Genomic DNA, 15,190 nt, shown 5'->3' with positions numbered 1-15,190 from the left:
TATGTGAAGAAGTTGAGACTCTGAGTGCCCAAATGTCTCACTTCAACTCATATAGATACTAATGCCTGGCCCTAAATATAGAGATCCTGTCTCTTAGATTCAGCACACTTTGGATACAAGAAAGTTTACCATATTTAAATCCCTAAAACAACTGAAGACATTAGGTGGTGATTTAATCACTACTTACAACAGAAGTCAAAGGATCTAAATGAAAAAGGAAATTAAGGAAGTAAACAGTTGGTTAAGAAGCCATCCAGTAAGTTGCAGGGATAATTCTTGTGTGCTATGCCCTAATGTTTCTGAATATTTCTATCACTATTCAGCTCGATAAAAAAAAAATAAGTTGACTTTTAATTCACAATATGAAAATCTTTCTCACTTGTACCATTAATGATTGAGTTGGATTGAAAAAAAGAGAACAGTAAATGAAGGCTGATAGCATCTTGTAATAGTAATTGAGGTGGGACTTTTCGCTTTTCTTCTCTTAAGTGATTTTAATGATTCTGGCCTTTGTTTGAATGGGGCAGATAAAGTGGGATATTTTTGTCTTGGTTATTTCTCATCACAGAAACAATTGGGAGTCATTGATTTGTATATGATGTGGTACTGGGGGTGGGGAACTATTCCACACCCAGCCTGGGTGAGGTCAGAGCCCTCAGGGCTCTGAACTGGATATAATTGAGGACAGCTTGGCATTTGACTTTTGAGGGCACACTCATAGAAGGAATGTTGAGACTCTGGGTTCAACCGCCCCTCCAGCTTTACAACTCAGATGTTGGTTCTTCTCTGGTAACTACGTGTTATGATTTGAATCAGACAAGGTCTGTGTATTGACATTTGTAATTTGTTTGTATTTGCTCTGAAGTTCAGTGTGCTGGTTTTTTTCCCCTGAAGTAAGTGAATGATATTTGTGTGTTGGTTTGAAATAAGATCGTTAATCCCTTAATGCTACTTTCCTTAGTAAAGCAGATCGAAAGAACCTGTGTTGGCAGCTTTCTGGGTGCTGGTTGTTGGTGGATCTTACACCCCCATAGCAACTGATAACAAAATTGTTACTACAAATCTCACTGAAGGAAATTTCCATATCCTCTGGGACAATCTGGCCTTATTCTTTTCCTCAGATAACTTTATTTTTCCATGAGACGATAAGTTTTATCTTTAGAAAAAAGTTAAAAAAAAAAACCAACAACTAGCTCAACTATTGTGATAGAAGTAGGGAACATAAAATGTTCTACCTTTGCCCCACTTGGCTCCAGTCAGTACAAGAGTGGCCATGGATTTTGAGGATAGTCTTTTGTTCATTATTTGGATAGGAACACACTGATTGCTAAATTTAGTTCCCAATAAGTTATGCAAGCTAAATTGAGCTGCTTTCTGTGATTTAAAAGAGGAGAACCTCCTTGACTGAAAACCAACTGCATAGTTAGCAGAGGTCTTGGATAGCAGAACACTGACTGTACTGCCCCACCTTTGAAGAAAAGGCAAGAACTAGGCCTGGGTATTAGGTAGAAGGAACAGGATTAAGAGCAAGTGACCTGACTTGAAAAAGCAGGAATAAGCAGACATTCAGGTAACACATCTTAGCTTTTTCTCTTGACCTCTTTCTTTCCCTTCTAGGATATAAGAGCTACAATCTCCTTACTATACAAACTTTCCCTTGGTTTGGTCAAGGGAGCCCCTATTTCTCTCTCTATATTATTACTCTTCTCCTCTAGAAGTTGGAGCAAAAGGAAATATAATAGCTCCACAGCTTCTAATGAGGCTCAGCTCCAGGGTACTTTTGCACCTCCACTCTGAAAACATTCTTTCACCAAAAATGCCTCCAACTCTGTGGCTTCTTTCTCCAATTGGTAAGTTGCTCTTCAAAATCTCTATTAGAGGCTATCAAATAATAGCCATGTTCACCTCTCACCAATTCTCTGGACTAATTTTTCACTTTGTTCCCTCTGAAATACCTGTCCCAGATTTCCATCTCCCTTTTATGTGATGCCTTTCTTCATTATAATGTATGTTCCATTTTTTGCTTATATTTCTGTTCCCTGCACTTAGCACAATATCTGGCTTATAATAGGAATTTAATAAGTGTTCTATCTATCTACCTACCTATCTATCTATCTGTCTGTCTGTCTCTCTCTCTGTCTGCATTTTTATCTATCTATTACTGATTTACTTAATGCAGAGGTTAATGAAAGGTTTCTCTTCTGGAGAGCAGTCTTTTTATGTTCTTCTTTCTCTGCCTTTTCTGGCTGTTGGAAAAGTCTGTAGGTACTCAGAATATCAAGGTAAGCCCTACTACATCAAGGACAGCTACTATTGATCACTATATTTCCTTTCCAGGAAAAAAAAATCCATGTCTCATATTTTGATAGTTATTGTAAAAGATTGTATATTCATTCTAGTAGAGAAATTTTTGAAAGAGCTGGATGTTTGTGAATAAGCTACCAGGTCTTCTTATCTTGTCTTCTCTGTCTCTCTCTCTGTCTCTATCTCTCTATCTCTGTCTCTCTCTCTCTCTCTCTCTCTCTCTCTCTCTCTCTCTCTCTCTCTCTCTCTCTTTCTCTCTCTCTGTGTGTGTGTGTGTGTGTGTGTGTGTGTGTCACTCTCTTCTGAATTAGGGAATTGAACAGCAATGGGAAGTTTACAGTTTCTCTAATGACTTGGTAATTTGAAGTTCCAAGGAAACTTGGATGCTATGAGAATTGAGTATGCAGATTCTATATCACACTATACCTTAATACAAATGTGACATTTTAGAATCTAGTCAATCATCCTCAGTAACTGCTAGTGCCCACATATGCAGAAGGTAAAGAATTTAGAAATCCATGGTCACTAAGAAAAGCAATTATGGTAACTTGACCTTCACCTCTGTCTCATATTTCTTAATATATTTAAGCACCCAATTCAGTTGCATTCTACTAAGGGAGGTTTTCTCCCATCTTCTCAATTATTAGTTCTCTCTTCTTCCTTTAATTCACTTATATCTACTTATCTGCATGAATAATATATCACCTCCTATCCCAAATAAAATGCAAGTTCCTTTGAGGTAAGAAATTGTTTTGTTTTTCTCTGTATCTCTGGTGCCTAGATAGATACTTAATACAAAATAAGGATTTATTAAATCCTTGTTAACCTCAAATGAAATGATTTAATTATTCTCTCTGTATATCTTTTTGTATCCATTTTCAAAACATTATTAAAACTCTAAAATGACATGGAATGTATATGTATGTATGTATGTATGTATACACACATATACATATGTAGTGTGTGCATATATACACACATCTATATACACATGTATGTGCATATACACACGTGTGTATGTATGTGTCTATTGTGTGTGTACATACAGCACACTTTGTTTTTTGAGAACTGAAAAAAAGTTTGCTGACAGCAACAACAGCCTAGTGGGAAAGGGGAAAGAATCCTTTAGGATCACAACTACTAGAAAGTATTTCCTTTCCCCTACAATTTCCAAGATGGGTATCAGGCCACAATTACATCTATATGTCATAAATCAATTATCTATGCTCTTGCATTGTGGTAGGTTTAGAATAAAAGTAACTTTCACTGATTGCTATCAAAAGGAGAATAATGGTAGCTTACTTTTGCCAGCTTAGCCACCTCTTACAAAAAGCTGGCTACAATAGACTATAAAAATCAATATCAAAATAAACATAAAAGAAAAACGAGTGATATTATCCTGATTAGAACAAAGGAAAATACAGAAGAATGAAGAAGTTCTTTCTCTGGGGCATAGATCCGCTAAGAACAAGTCCATTTGGGCAGCTAGGTGGTGCAGTGAGTAGAGCACTGGCCCTGGAGTCAGGAGGACCTGAGTTCAAATCTCGCCTCAGACACTTTACACATATACTAGCTGTGACCTTGAGCAAGTCACTTAACCCCTTTTGCCCTGCCCCCCCCCCAAAAAAAAAGAACAAGTCCAATCTTAGAAGTCTCTATGGTTGCAAGTGCTAGAAGTCAAGAGACAAGGTAAGGAGTCACTTCCCAAATTTGTGCCTCTAGGGAGATTTCCAGTTCAGCATTCAAAAGTCTGCTTTTTGCTTCTCTGAATTGCCTCTATCAAACTTCTCCAATGTGTGTCTGCCCCTTGTGCTTATATGTAGTATCATTCTCTGTGGTCATTAAGCCAATCAGGAGTTGGGCTTACCTATGGGCTGTTCCTCAGAAAATCTGCTTCAGGGTTGAGGAGAAGTGAGGTTACATATAAAATATTAAAAACAAATATAAAATACGTATGGGAAGGAGGAGGGACACTAGCAGCTAGAGGATCCAGTAAAGTCTTCAAATAGCTAGTGAATCTTGAGTTGATGCTTGAAAGAAACCAGAGATTATAAGGAGTGAAGGTGAGGAGAGAGAGCACTACAGACATAGGGAATGACCAGTGCAAAAGTTAAGGCACAAGGAATGAATATGTATATTGAACAGAGGTTAGAACAATATGACCAGAGAACAGAATTCAAGAAGTAAATGCAGTAGGAAGGAGGGACAGATGTGTAAGAATACTGACAAAGCAGGAAAGGGTCAGGTCATGAAGAGCTTTAAATGTCAAACAATCAAATTTATATTTGACTGTAGAATCAATAGGGGACCACTGGAATTCACTGAAGAAGAAGATGAGATGATCATCATCAGGAAAATTATTTTTGTGGCTTTGTACAAGAAGAATTCTAGAAGAGAGATGCTTTAGGCAGAGAAAAGATTGCCTTTTCTTGGAGTCAGGTCAGGAAGACCTGTGTTTGAGTTCAACTTCTGACATATTTAGTTTGTGATAATGGACAAGTCATTTAACCTTGGATAGTACTAGAATGAACTAATTATTAATTATAGTAAAGTTGCTAATCTGCATTGTGGAAAAGAGTTTCAATAATGAGATTTCCCCCACATCAGTGTATTCAAAGGCTTGCATTTCCCTTTGCTGCACTCCCCAAAAAATAAAGTTTAATTTGTATATTGTCTTACACATTTCTTCTACATATATTCTTATTAAAACCTAACAAAACCTAGTTGATGAAGATAAGTCAAGGTTGTATTTTTATAATCAGTTGACATATGAAGATACTGAGGCTCAGAAAGTTACATGGCTCATGAAAAGTGATCAAGCTACTGAGTGACAAATCCCATACTCACATCCAGGTCTCCTAACTTCAATACTTTCTGTTAATTTCACACTTTCTCACTGTTCCATCAATCATGTATTTAAAAAAAAGTGGTGGGCAGTCACATTTGTTCATGTACAGAATTTCACAATGTCCCCTTTGTGTTTAATATTGAATATTTGTGAAATAACTGACTAGAGTTAAGAATGAGGTAGATAGCAAAATATTTGTTAAATGGAATGGTATTGGATTGAACTCAATTGCATGGTGTTGGATTAAATTGAACTGAATTTTATGGAGATAAAACCCAATACTTTGGCTTAATTGGTACTTCACTCAAGCCAATGGTGGAAAAAATTTTATGTCTTTTTAAAAAGTAGCATCATGTACAGAATCTCATAGATATTCCAGAGTTTATGAAAAAGAATAAGAATATGGACTATTATTCAGTTCTTCATTTTATGAAATAGAGGCCAAGATACAAATATATATGGCTTTTTATCTAAGGATATACTATTAGTATTGAAAGTGTTCTGCCATGTGTGTGTGTGTGTGTGTGTGTGTGTGTGTGTGTGTGTATAACATAATTCAATTTAATTTGATACATCTCTGAAGTGAAGGGACTTGAAAGAAATAAAATCTGTTCTTGTAGAGAGGATGAGGGACACTCATGCTTGGAAAGACTGAGCAATTGATTAGATTGGACTGGATTGGGAAGAAATGAGCTCCAGAATGTGTAAGTTATGATAATTTGAGAGAAGCAGTGATAAACAGTTACCAGAGAACGAGAGCTGCCTTCATATTTACCCACTGTGGAGGGATGGGACATGCTGAGGCAGAGTCAAGAGGCAGGTCCAAATGTTACTGACTTTTCCTTGCTGATTCAAATGTGATTATTTCCATATTCTTCCTCTCCTTTCTCCTACTGAGAGGAAAAAAAAAAAACAATTTTTATGTGTTGTTAAGTTATATTTAGGTCAAAACTGAATTGTTCAAATAATGATGACTGAGCTTGCCCTTAAAGACAAGATTTGAATAGATAATCTTAGCCCAATTCCTTCAGAAGATGGGGTTAGACCACTGCATATAACATATATCATCAGACTTTTTCCTGTATTGATTATTGTTGCTGAACTACTTCCTATTTTCTCTTGTTTTCTTCTTTAAAATAAAATATGGCTTTCTGTGAAGGAAAGGCACACAGGAGGACATGTAGGTAGCCTGCAAACAAAAAATGTCAGAAAACATATTGAAATAAAAATAAAATTGTTTTTAATTGTTTAATGAGTACTAAAAGTATCTTCCATAAAGTGCTGATATTAGCCATTTCTATATGTTTGCTTCATTGATATAAAGGGAAATCTAATGGGGGCTGCAAAAATGAGACAAATTCAGACTTTTTAAAAATTTAATTTTCAACATTCATTTGCACAAGAATTTGAGTTATAAATTTTCTCCCCAACTCTATGCTCCCCCCCCACCCCAAGATGGCAAGTATTCCAATTGCCCCTTTCCCCAATGTGCCCTCGCTTCTATCACCACACTCCCCCCCCCCTTACTTTCTTAGAGGGCCAGATAGATTTCTCTACCCCCTTGCATGTGTATCTTATTTCCCAGTTGCATATAAAAACAATTTTTAAATATTTGTTTTTAGAACTTTGAGTTCCCAATTCTCTGCATTCTTCCCTCCCCATCCACCCTTCTTGAGAAGGCAAGCAATTCAATATAGGTTATACATGGATCATTATGCAAAACATTTCCATGTTAGTGATGCTGTGAAAGACTAACTATATTTTCCTCCATCCTATCCCGTTGTTTCGACAATCTAGCTAGCAGTTTCTGTGGGGGTGTAAGATCCACCAACAACCAGCATCAGAAAGCTGCCAACACACTGCAAAAGCACAGGTTCTTTTGATCTGCTTTAGTAAGGAAAGCAGCATTAAGGGGTTGACAAACTTACTTTAATTTAGCATACAAATATCATTAACTTAGTTTAAGGGAAAAAACCAGCACCCTGAACTTCAGTTCAAACATAGACAGACAGACCTTGTCTGATTCAAATCCCAATACATAGTTGCCAGAGTTTAACAAAGTCCCAGCATTCAGGTTACAAGCTGGAGGGCCCTTAGCTGCAGCTGCCAGGAGTCTCCACATCAGCACCACCACGAGTGAGAGCCCTAAACAAATTACAAACATCGACAGACAGACCAAATACAAATTCATAATTACCAACATCTAGGTTCAGCCTGGGAGCTTATAACAAAGGGCTGGCCCAGAGTCACTCATGCCACCACTGCTGTGGATAAAAGCTCCAAAGAAGAGAAAGCCAACCCCGGATTTTATATCTTTTTCAGGGTCAGGGGAGAGTCACACATGCGACTCACTCACGTGACCTAGAATTGTCACAAAGAGGTGACTTAAACCCATGTGGTCTAAGAGCCTCCCAAACTTATCACTCAAACTCATGTGGAAACTAGGCCCTCCCCTGATTTAGCCCCACCTTGGGCCCCACCTTAATTACCAATCCACACCCACATAGATTTTACACCTAATAGGGGTTTGGACCTGGGGCTTAGCAACTAGTAAAGCTCAATGAAATACACTGAATTACTCAAAGGAAACAAAAGCCAACTAAGTGCTAAGAGCCCTTTTGCTTACCAACACACCCATCCCCCTTATTTAGTTTTCTCTGTTGACCCTGACCCTTGTGAAAAGTGTTTGCTTTTGACTACCCCCTCCCCTAATCTTCCCTCCCTTCTATCATCCCCTCCTCTTATCCCCTTACACCCTACTTTCCTGTGGGGTAAGATGCCCAGTTGACTGTTTATGTTATTTCCTCTTTAAGCCAAAAGTGATGAGAGTAAGGTTCACTCACTCCCTTTCACCTACCCCTTCTTCCCTTCCTTTATAACAGCTTTTTCTTGCCACTTTTATGTGAGATAATTTACCCCACTCTATTTCTCCCTTTCTTCTTCTCTCAATATATGCTTCTTTCACCCCTTAATTTTATTTTTTTAGATATCATCCCTTCATATTCAACTCACCCTCTGTCTTCTCTCTGTCATTCTCTCTGTTTCTGTCTCTCTCTCTCTCTTTGTGTATGCATACATACATACATGCATACATACATTCATATATATATGCATATATATATATGAATATTCCCTTCAACTACCTTAATACTGAGAAAGATCTCATAAGTTACAAATATCATCTTTCCATGTAGGATTGTGAAAGGTTTGACTTTACTAAGTCCCTTATGATTTCTCTTTCCTGTTTACTTTTTCATGCTTCTTTTGATTCTTGTATTTGAAAGTGAAGTTTACTATTTAGCTCTGGTCTTTTCATCAAAAATGTTTGAAAGTTCTCTATTTCATTGAAAATTCATTTTTTTCCCTGATATATTATACTGAGTTTGTCTGGGTAGGTGATTCTTTGTTTCATTCCCAGCTCCCTTGGCCTCTGTAATATCATTTTCCAAGCCCTTCTATCCCTTAGCATAGAAGCTGCTAGATCTTGTGTTATCCTGTTAGTATTTCCATAATACTTGAATTATTTCTTCCTGGCTGCTTACAATATTTTCTCCTTGACCTGGGAACTCTGGAATTTGACCACAATATTCCTAAGAATTTTCCTTTTAGGATGTTTTTAAAGAGGCAATTGGGGGATTCTTTCCATTTCTATTGTACTCTCTGGTTCTAGAATATCAGGGCAGTTTTCCTTGATAATTTCTTGAATGATGATGTCTAGGCTCTTTTTTTTTTTAATCCTTGCTTTTAGGTAATCTAATAATTCTTAAATTATCTCCCCTGGATCTATTCTCTAGGTCAATTGCATTTCCAGTGAGATATTTCACATTGTCTTCCATTTTTTTTCATTCATTTGGTTCTGTTTTATGATTTCTTGACTTCTCATTAAGTAACTAGCTTACATTTGCTCCATTCTAATTTTTAAGGCATTGCTTTCTTCAATGATCTTTTGGACCTCCTTTTCATTTAGCTAATTCTGCCTTTTAAGGCATTTTCCTCATTGGCTTTTTGGACCTCTTTTGCCATTTGGGTTAGTCTATTTTTAAGGTATTATTTTCTTCAGTATTTTTTTTTTGAGTTTCCTTTAGAAAGCTGTTGACTCACTTTTCATGATTTCCTTGCATCACTCTCATTTCTCTTCCCAAATTTTCCTCTACTTCTCTTTCTTGATTTTCCAAATCCTTTTTGAGGACTTCCGTGGTCTGAGACCAATTCATATTTTTCTTGGAGGCTTTTGATGCAGGCTCTTTAACTTTGTTGACTTCTTCTGGCTGTATGTTTTGATCTATTTTGTCACCAAAGTTAGATTCTATAGTCTGAGTCCTTTTATGCTATCTGCTCATTTCCCAGCCAATTACTTGATTTTTGAGCCCTTTGTCATAGGATAATTGCTTCCAGAATGGAGAGTGCTCTGTCCCAAGCTTCAGGGCTTTTCTGATGCTGTTTTCAGAGCTACTTCCAGGAACTTGTAAATATTCAGTTATTCTGAAGTGGTATGATCCAATGAGAGGTATTTGCTCCTCTCCTGGCCTGTGCTCTCATCTGTGAGTGATCTCAAGCACTCCTTTCTGACCTGTAACTACCCAGAGGATGCCCTCTTTACAGTCACACCAAGCTCGGCCACACCAGCACTACTCCTCCCCAAAGGATCACCAACTATGACTGCAACCCAGATCCAAGCAGGGCAAAGCAAGAGAATACTGCCTCAGTGCCAACCAAGAGATCCCTGCACTCCCACTCTGATCATCCTCTTGATTCCCCCCACTTTCTGTAGGCCTGGAGATCCAGAAGCAGCCCTTGCTGCTGGTGCTGCCACCACCACTGCAGCCACCTCCACTACCCCAGGGCTGGGCTGGACCACACATGTCTCTCACCCAGGTACAACAGTTTTCCCACTGACCTGCTAAGTTGTCCTTGGGTTTTGTGGGGTGAGAAGTCTAGAAACTGCCATACTTCTGTGATTCAGTGCCCTGAGGCTTGCTCCACCTGGTCTGCTCTGGCCTGGTCTGTCCTGGCATGGCCCAAGCTGGGCTGTGCTCCACTCCCAGCATAGTGTGATAGACCCTTCCCAGAGACCATCCAGGCCATTTTGGGCTGGAGAGTTGTTTCACTCTGTCATTTCATGGGTTCTGTAGTTCTAGAATTTGTTTAGAGCCATTTTCCACAGGTGTTTGGAAGGATTTGGGGGACAGCTGAAGCAAATCCCCGTTTTCTATCCACCATCTTGTCTCTGCCCCCCAAAATTTTTGTTTAAATTGAGTAGTGCAGCACAAGCAGTTTTCTATTTTTTTCTTATCCCTGTACCCCACCACACTGAGACTTCTGAGATAAATGACACAGGATCCTGTTGAGATGTTAATTATACTAGACACCCTTATGATTGGTAAAGTTACATATCAAGTTTGTCTTGAGGTGAAATCAAGCTAGGGAGTGAGGGAAAGGCCTGGTTGCTGCTCAGTTAAATTTCTTCACTGCATTGTGCACGTACACAAACATGCAGAAAAATCTTTCTATAAAAGAAGTGAAGGGAGTCACCACATGACAGGTCTTGCCTTTTGTAAAACTATGTGTGATACCCTGTAACAACAATATTACTAGCAGCTACGGTGGAGGTGAAAGACTAACAACAAGAGCAAACAGAAGGGCTACTAGAATAGGTGCTTAGATCTACTTTTCTAAGGAAAGAAACTTTAATGGGTTTACAATCTCAATTTAATTAAACATACATATATCATTCACTTAGTTCAGGGGGAAAGGTCAGCACCCTGAACTTCAGAGAAAACATAAACAGAAATTCTAAGCAGAATTATATAAACAGAACAAAATAACACAAATCAGCAGAAAGCCTTCTAGCTGTCTGTCCAAAATATTACATACATAGTTACCAGAAAGAGAAGTGCCAACATTGGGGTTTTTCAAAGCCCAGGGGCTCCAACAGCCACCCAGAATCACATCTGGTCAAATCACACTACATTACTCCAGTGAATGAGCTCCAAAACAAAACTCCAACCTCAGATCCTATATACCCTTCTCAGTGTCAGAGGGTGTCACAATCATGTGACTCAAACCCACGTGAACTAGGCTATTTTGTGTCTTAAGCAGGTCATCAAAGACTCTTGATTCAATCAAAGAAACACAAGCAAGACTCCTCAAAGTTATTGATTACCTCAGCATTCCAAAAGAGAGAACAGTAAAAGATTCCCACCCTGATTAAAATTACATACCCACATACCAAAGCTGGGGAACACCCAAGAAGAAGCAACTAGCTTTTTTCTTCTTAATGAGCCCAACCATCACACCCACGTTGCTATGTATGTCTATGTTTATATGAATGCATGCTTGCTTGTGTATGAGTATATAGTGTGTTCTTCTCTCAGGTTAAATCATGGCAGACGATCTAAAATGTGTCTTTTCCTTCTTTTCTCTTATTTTTTAAACATACTGGCAAAACCCTTTTTTTCTCTTAATCCTTCATTCACATTGTTGATGTTCTTCAGTCATTCAGTCATGTCTGACTCTTTGTGACCCCATGAACCATGGCACTCATCCCCCACTCGACACTCTCCCACTCCCCCCAGGCCCAATGAGCCAATTTTACTTCACTAGGGTGGGTCAGCCTGCATCTAGTCTGTCTGTCTTCCACTCGGCCATCAAACAGAACTTCCTAATCAAATGGAGCTTCCTAAAGCTCTGGTCTGATATCAGACTCTGCAGTGGCTCCCTAGGGCTCCAGAATCTAACATAGAACCCTGTGCTCAGCATTCAAAGCCTTTCATCACCTTTCCAGCCTTCTTAGCCCTCACTCGCCAATATGGACTCTTGTGTCCAGTGACCCTGGCCTAGTGGCTATTTCTCCATCTCTTAGCTCTGGACTTCTCTCTAGCTGCCCCCAGGCCTGGAACAGGGTCCCTCCTCTGCTCTAGCCACTGACCTCTATGGCTCCCTGGAAGGCCCAGCAAAAACCCCACCTTCTACAGAAGGCTTTCCCAAGCCCTCTTAATTCCAATGCCTTTTCTGGGATGATTATCCCTAGTCTAATCTCTAAATATCTTGTTGGTACAGAGTTGTTTGTGTATCATCTCCCCATTAGACTACAATCTCCTGGGGGCAGGGACTGTTTTTTCTTTCCTTGGTATGCCCAGCACTTAGTGCTGTACTTGGCACACAGTAGGTGCTTAAGAAATGCTTGTTGACTGACTAGAAAGCAGAAGAGCAGGACTAAGAGGCAGAGGGAAGACACCCTGGGCCTCCTGAGAGTGCCTCCAAGAGTGTCTCCTGCCTCCATATGCAGCTCGTTCCCTGGCCTCCCAATCACCACCACTTCCCAATGTACTTCCTCCTTGTTGAGCTTCAGAGGGCAAAGTTAGGGGCAGTGAGAAGATTCAGAGAATCCCAGGATGGCCCACAGATGGCTGCTGGGCCAACCTCCACGTGGAGAAATGGAGGCCCAGGAGAAGAAAGCTTTCCTGTGATGACACAGTGAGGGGCAGGAGAAGCTAGAATGCTTTGGTAGATGGCCAGCAGGACTGGGAGTGTCCATTAGCAGACTCTGAAACAGGCCCTTTCCTCTAGGGAGTGGCCAGATGTGGGCAGCCATCAATCACTTTTGTGTCGGAGGCCCATCCTGCCACTAGCAGATTCTCCTAGGCCTTTGAAGCCAGAAGTACAGTGGCATAAATATCTGACAAACATCCTTGGGCCTCCCCAGCCCACCCCTAAATGCTGCCAGGCCCACAGTCAACAGGGTCTGCTGGAGCCCCAAGGCCACAGGCATTCTGGTCCCAGAGCCAAGGAGGGGATGTCCTATGCAAGAAAAGAGCTGGGCTTCCCTCACCTTCTGTCCCAGGGTGGGCTGGCCGGGCCCCCAGAGAGGGAGCTGATGATACTGGCCTTCCTCAGTCCTGGGCAGCTTTGTCGTTCTCTGGGTCAGGGTTCTGCTGATGAAGGAACCGAAGCAGGGGTAGGAAGGTGGCTAGCGAGAGCTGGGGCCAGGATGATGCAGCCTCAGAGGCCAAGGTCAGAGTCTTAGTATGACTTGTCAGGGAAAGAGAACAGAGGTTGGGTTAAAAATGGATGGAGGACAGGACACAGGCCTAGACCTGCCCATTCCCCTCTGGGTGGGGGGTCGTTGAAGGACCACCCAACATGTCTTCTTTGTTTCCTTCTCTGAGGTTTCTGGCCCCAAGGGGAAGCAAAGAAGCAGCTTGCTGGGGAGGGTGGAGCTGGGAGGTGAGGGTTGAACCCACAGGAGGCCAGGAGGCTGGAAGCCCCATGGGTCTGAGGCAAGGCAGCCCCAGAGGGAGACTCTGTCAGAGGTGAGGTGACCAAGAAAGGTGTCAGAGGGGAGGAGAGGGAGTGAGCTGAGGAGAGGCTGGGAGGATCCAGGGCCTGCACTGGAGGAGGTGGAGGAGGAGGTTGAGCAGAAGGGGAGGCAGGCACCTATAGAGATGTAGGAAAGGTCTGCACCATAAGAGAGGTGTGCGGTTGGGCAGGGGGAGTCTGGGGAGCTGACCCAGTCTGGCTCCAGCGGTCAGGAGGAGTCTGAGCAGAGGCAGGAACCACAGCCAGCAGGCAGACTTGCTGATGCTCCTCTAAGGCCCAGAGTCAGAGCTTCACCTCATCCTGCAGTGACCAGATCTCCTTCTGGAGGGCTTGGTTGTCTCTTTCCAGCCACTCGTGTTCCTGGTGCAGTTCATCCGCCTTATCCATATGCTTCTGCTTGCTCCGCTGGGCCACAACCCGGTTTTTCTGTCTCCGCTTCAGCTGTCTGTCTACCTCCCTGGGGTCAATCACCAGAAGAAGCTTCCCTTCTTTGGACGGGGGTGCCCCATTGCACAGGTGCATGGCCTGGTTCCCAATGGGAAGCCAGATGAATGAGAGACGCAGGGTGTCCTCTTGTCTGCAGCCTCCAAGTTCCCAGCTCGGCTTCAGGAAGCAAAGCCTTTCAATCTCTGGTGACTACTCCACTACCAGAGCCCAGTTTCAGTTTCTCTAAAACCCTGGGGCTGCTTAGAATCTCAGGCTCCCAGGGTGCTCACGTGGCTGGACTTTCCTAATATAACCAAGCTTTCCAGGAAGGCAGCGGCCTGCCAGGGAGGGCCGGCCATGGACCAGGGGTGGAGAGCGCTCACCGAGGAAAGACTGAGACAGAGGGACAGCAGAGAAAGCGAAAGGCTGAGAGCTCTGAGAAGCTAGCAGAGGGGAGAGGGAGAGGGAGAAGGAGAGGGAGAGGGAGAGGGAGAGGGAGAGGGAGAGGGAGAAGGAGAGGGAGAGGGAGGGGAGGGGAGAAGAGATTATCTAACCATTTCTTCCTCTGCCATTCCCCTTTTACTTTTGCATATCTTCTATCCCAACACTAGGGTCTTTTCCAATGAGTCCCATTTTCTCATTATGTGGTCAAAGTTTGTGAGTTTCAACTTCAGTATCTGACTTTCTTGTGAATAGCCTAAATTGATTTATTCAATTATTGATGGATTTGATCTCCTGTCTAAACAACCCTCAAAAGTCTTCTCCAGCACCACAATTTGAAAATGTTTCTCTGCTTCTCAGCTTTTCTTATAGTGCAACTCTCATAGCCATACATTGCTACTGCGGAAAAAAACAAACAAAAAACCCAACATAGCTTTGCCCATACAGAACTTTGTTGGCAAGGTGATGTCTCTGCTTTTTAGCATGCTATGCAGATTCACATACATTTTGCTCTAAGATCAAATGTCTTTTAATTTCATGGCTGCAGTCAGATATGCAGCCAGATCTTTGAGTAAAAAAATATAAAATCTGACACTGCTTCAATTTCTTCACTTTCTGTTGGAGGGAATGATGAAACCAGTTGCCAAGACCTTAGATTTTTTGTTTGTTTGTTTGTTTTTTATGTTAAGCTTCAAGCCAGCTTTGACATTTCTCCTTTTTCACCCTCACCGAAAGACTTTTTTTAATTCCTCATATCTTTCTTCATCAGAGCGGTATCCTCTACATATCTAAGATTGTTAATATTTATACCAGTAACCTTAACTCCAGCTTTTGATTCATCTACCCTGAAAT

The 15,190-nt window shown here is 41.3% G+C and overlaps 1 pseudogene; it reads right to left on the bottom strand.

The window, feature by feature from the left end:
- Positions 1 to 13,187: 13,187 nt before the first annotated feature.
- Positions 13,188 to 13,993, bottom strand: LOC118836060 (annotated as a pseudogene).
- Between the last annotated feature and the right edge of the window lie 1,197 nt (positions 13,994 to 15,190).

The sequence above is a fragment of the Trichosurus vulpecula genome, chromosome 2 (assembly GCF_011100635.1).
Source record: "Trichosurus vulpecula isolate mTriVul1 chromosome 2, mTriVul1.pri, whole genome shotgun sequence".
Taxonomy (NCBI): Eukaryota; Metazoa; Chordata; class Mammalia; order Diprotodontia; family Phalangeridae; genus Trichosurus; species Trichosurus vulpecula.
This window is presented reverse-complemented; position numbering and strand designations above follow the sequence as displayed.